The following is a 5612-nucleotide window of genomic DNA, read 5'->3' as shown; positions in this document are numbered from 1 at the left end:
GAATCAGTGGGTGGGTTACATCAGTCCAGAGTGCCCAGCCCAGCCCAGCCCAGCCCAGCCCAGCCCAGCCCAGCCCAGCCCAGCCCAGCCCAGCCCAGCCCAGCCCAGCCCAGCCCAGCCCAGCCCAGCCCAGCCCAGCCCAGCCCAGCCCAGCCCAGCCCAGCCCAGCCCAGCCCAGCCCAGCCCAGCCCAGCCCAGCCCAGCCCAGCCCAGCCCAGCCCAGCCCAGCCCACCTCCCATCCGCCATCACCTGTCGCTCCACACAGAAACCATCACACACACAACCACCTACATCCAGCAGGAGATCCATAAACTGTAACAGGCCAGCGACTAGTAGAATTCAGCCCACCACAAATAGGCAGACACGGGCTGAAGTTGACAGCAGTCTATGGGGTACAGGTAACTAAACATGGACATGGTCGATTAAATATCTGTAGACAATGTGATCTCCACAGTCGACTCTGAATAACACAACATTGAACATTAGGGCGGACATTCAATGAGACAGGCACAACTAATGAAAGTCTGTAATCAATAGTCAATATCATCCCAACATGTAAAGTGGTTTATACAGTCATTTAAATATGTGAATCTGACATCAGTGTAATAAATGAGCAATGCACCACTCATAGAATACCTACAACCTTTTAGTGATCTGCACCCTATATGTGATTTGTATCAATGTGAACCTGATTGGAAATAGGCTTGGAGACGTGGAGTTGATTAGAAATAGACTGAGAAATGTGCAGCTGGTCAGATAGAAACCGAGGGACATGCAGCTGGTCAGAAGTAGACTGAAGTGCAATCAAAACCGAACAGCAAATGGTGAAGACTGCCGAGGTGATGCAGGTTTCGCTGCCAATGCGAGGCATGCACTCAGTGGGCTGCATGGAACTAATAATACCCTGCAGAACATAGAATAGTGCAGCGTAGGAATGGGCCCTTCAGCACACAACGTTTGTGGCAAACACAATGCCAAGTTAAACTGATCTCATCTGCCTGTACATGATCCATATCCATCTATTGCACCTCCATCATGTGCCCATCTAAAAGTCTCTTAAACACCACTATTGTATCTGCCTCCATCGCCAACCCTGGCAATGCATTCCTTTCTGTGTAAAAACCTTGCCCCGCACATCTCCATTAAACTTTCCCCACTCACCTTCTAGTACCGCGCTCTAGTGATGGACATTTCTATCCTGTGAAAAATGTTCTGACTGTCTAACCTATCGATGCCTCTCATCATTTGATACACCTCTATCGTCTTCCGTTAACCTCCAACATTCCAAAGAAAACAATCCTAGTCTTTTCAACATCTCCTTGTATCTGAAACCCTCTAATCCAGGCAGCATTTTGCTAATGAGACATGCTTATCCCTTGACATCAAGAGAAATGTACAGGATGTGTCGCAAGGAATTGCAGATGCTGGTTTATATCAAAGATAGATACAAAATGCTGGAGTAACTCAGCAGGGCAGGCAGCATCTCTGGAGAGAAGGAATGAGTGGCGTTTCTGGTCTGAAGAAGGGTCTCAATCCGAAACATCACCCATTCCGTCTCTCCAGAGATGCTGCCTGTCCTGCTGAGTTACTCCAGCATTTTGTATCTATCTTCCATGAGAAATGTACAGCTGCTTTTGTGTACCCATACAATTTTGGATTCAATGAGATGTATAGACAATGAGTGATATGTAACTAGTAGAAGTGTACAGAAACTGGAATGTGTACAATGATAGGAATATATAGGCACTAGTTATATAGCACGCAAACAGTCCACTCGGCCCACCATATCCACATTGACCAATGTGCATTCATCCATATTAACCCCCACCATCTCCCACTTGGCCCATAGTCTTCCATGCCATCCATGTCTTCCATGTCAAGTACTCATCCAAACACTTCTTAAATGCCACCAATGACTCTGCTTCCACCGCTCTTTCCAGTAGTGTATTCCAAGTACTCACCACTCTCTGGGTGAAAAGGTTCCCCTCAAATCCCCTTACTAACTTTTACCGCTTACCCTAAATCGAAGTCCTCTAATCTTATCTATCTCTGATAAAGCAAAATGTTTCCTGAATAATTAATATACCTCGGTCATGTTCTCCCCTACACTCCTCTTCTCCAACGACAACAGACCTGGTGTCTCCAGCCTCTCATCATAATTGAAACACTATCCCAGGGAACAACGTGAAGAATCTCCTCTCTAGTGCTATCTCAGCCTTTCCATAGTGTGGTGACCTGAGCTGCACGAATCTACTTCCTCTGAGGTCTGACCAATGTTGGAGCATTACCTCCCTGCTCTTCCACTCAGAGCCCCAACTACTGAAGAGCAGTATCCATGTGCATTCTTTAGCATGATACTCACCTGCACTGCCATCTTTGACGATCTTAAAACTTATATGCCACATGTATAGAGATTTACAGATGAAGCAACATGTGCCAATTATCCAGTGTGCGCATGATGGTTTAATAGCTAGCTTACAAGATACTGTATGTGAAGCATTAGGAATTGGCAGCTGGTGTATGTTAGCATCCAACAGTGCAAGCTCTGCTAGGGAGGAATTTGCTACAGATAGCACCGTCAGTATAATACATGCAGCTAATGTGGTCAGTTTAACTTCTATGTTTCCTTACAATATAGAAAGAGGTCATTCGGCCCATCCAGTCCATGCTGGTTTACAAAGCATTCTCATTAATCGCATTCGGGTCTCAGGGGTTATGGGAAGAAGGCAAGAGAATGGAGTTGAAAGGGAGAGATAGATCAGCCATGATTGAATGGCGGAGTTGACTAATTCTGCTCCTATCACTTCTGAACTTATGAACTTCCCCCACTTACATTCTAATAAGCTATTAATTCTCACATCTATGTTAACTTTGCCTTCCTCAGTACTTTTACACCAAGGCATTCACAGCAGTCAATTAACCCACGAATCCTCATCTCTGGGACCTGGGATGGAACAGGAGCACCCGGAGGAAACCCATGTCGTCACGGGGAGAGCACGCAATTGCTAAATATACAACCAACGGGTTTTGTATACGTAACATCAATGAGAATAGTACAATTAAGGGGATACGGCCAGTCAGTGTGATGTGTTCATCCAATTGGACGGGTGCAGCGACTATAATCTGTGTAGTATCAATGTGATAACAACTTAAGACAAAATATATTCATTATGAAATATATACAATGTGACTGAAGCAACCTATACAGAATTTACGACTGGCAAAATATATGCAGCTGATATGCCACTGAAATAAGAACGAGAAATCTGCAGCCAATAAGAAAATTAAACTGAATGAGATATATGTAACCAATGAGATGTGAGCATTATGAAACGTACGATTTAAAAAGTTTGTGTTAATGTTCTCTGGTTTGTTTTATGTGGGGGGTGGGCGGGGAAAACATTTTTTCAATCTCTTACCTAGCAGGAGATGTGATTGTTTTCCGGATCGTATCTCCGGTCGCTCTGCAGCCTAACATCGCGGAGCTGGAGGTCTTGCTCGGGACTGACTTTGAGCCCCACCGTGGGGCGTGGACTTATCATCGGAGCCGATTCCTTGCCTGGGATTGACGCTCCAACTGCAGACATTAACATCAAGGAGCTCGCAGTTTTGGCTTGAGACCGACGTCGGGAAGCTCCAAAAGCCGCACGACATTCGACTAGCCCCGACCCGGGGTAGATCGCCCGGTGCGGCGGAGCTGAGATTCCCCCTCGATGCAGGAGCTTGATCGCCCTGACGAGGAGGCTTATTAAGATATTTCGGCTCTCGAGAAGACCACTCGAGGGTTATAGAGCATTTGAAGGCTTTTTGAAGGCTGGTATGCCTGGTATTCCCATTGACTGCACATGGATGTGTGGAGTGTGTAAAGGTCTAAGTTGTGAAAATTCATCTTGGGTGGAGATAGATGACAGTAGATGACAGAAGTGCTGCTGACTGATGTTGCCTGAAATTTCACGAAGGACACTAGCCAAGTTATGGTTGTGGAAACAAATGTAAAATATGGCTATCCTCATCTTGATTGGGTGACACTACCTTCAATACTGCAGGTATTACTTCTTGCTGCTTTATCCAATTTTTCATGCTTGCTTTCTAATGACTTTATGTTTAGATGCCATTTTTTGTATCAGACACATGGATGCGAAGATATCAGACAATTTTTATTTTCTCTGATTGAAAAAGCTAAATCATGCAATTTATGCAACTCCTAATATTAACCTGTGAATATGTTCATCATTTTCACAGCTCATGGAACCATGGTTTTGGATACTTGAATTGCTGCTTATATTACAACTCCCACTGGAAATTATGAATTCGCTCTCATGGTAGAAGCTAATTTGCATATTACATATTATGCAAATTACCCCACTTTCCCATGCTAGGATTTTCTAGGACTTTTAGTATGATGTTTAGGGGACCATACTGTAATTCACTGCAGTAAAATAAATTATTTTGCATTTAGTGGTGGGCCAAGGTACTATTTTGACTGGACTATTTATAAAGTTGGAGCATTTTTGCCTGGGATTGACGCTCCAACTGCTCTTATACTCAGTATCCCAACTAATGAAGATGAGTATCCCATATGCGTTCCTTTCTCTGTTGTCACCTGCAAGGAACTTTGGACGTGCTCCAAGAGTTCCTCCCTTCCTCAATACTCCTAAAGATCCTACCATTCATAGTGTATGTTGTAGCCTCAGCTCCCTAAATACTTCACATTTGGCTGGTTCAAATGACAAACACTCTCTGTCCAGTCTCTCAGTGGTGGATGTATCGCCCACTCTATGCGACACACAGCTGTCCTTCGCTGATGTGAGTTGGTGTATTTTGCCCCTGAAGATTATCGTGCAGCATTGTAGCTTCAATGTTCCATAACGGAATGTTGTTATTTATAGGAGTACAATGTGAAATGTGACCACTGTCAGGACAGATTTGGACAAAATTTAACCCAGGACTTCAAGTGGCAGAGAACATCGGACATTTGCCAGACAGTTTGCGCATCAAGTCATGCTGACTTTTAAGCAGCACTCCCAGTATTCACTGGCAGTAGTACAGTTACAGTGCTCCACAGACACAGACCTCTACTCCAGCTTTCCAAAGAGAAATGTGTTTGGAGGGGAATGTTTTCTAAATCAGTATGAGACCCAGCAAAGCCACAACCCTGTGTCAGGTTTGTTCCACCTGTGCAGCTGATCTACACCTGACATTGGAGGTGTCACCACTGCTCTCTGCACAAGAATACTTTGTCTATTTTATCAGGTCATTGTTACGGTATCTCAATGCAAAATGACCCAGTGTTTCTTATTTCCATTTAAAAAAAAAAATTTGGGATATAAAATTGATCTTTAATATAAATGTTGAGTGTATGGGATCATGGTATCTCTTTTTTAAAATTTAATTAATTAATTATTTTAAATTAGAAGTACAATAATGTAGTACATAAGTATCTAATATTTAATGAGATAATACAGTTCATGTACAACTTTTTTTTTCAAGTTTAGCGAAATATAACAGAAAATGAGAGTAGTCAAGATAGAAGAGAAAAGAATATCCTAAGCTATAGTGTTGAGATAGTAAAGAAAACCCAAAGAAAAGTAGGAGATAGAGTAGAAAAAAG

The sequence above is a fragment of the Amblyraja radiata genome, chromosome 24 (assembly GCF_010909765.2).
Source record: "Amblyraja radiata isolate CabotCenter1 chromosome 24, sAmbRad1.1.pri, whole genome shotgun sequence".
Lineage (NCBI taxonomy): Eukaryota > Metazoa > Chordata > Chondrichthyes > Rajiformes > Rajidae > Amblyraja > Amblyraja radiata.
This window is presented reverse-complemented; position numbering follows the sequence as displayed.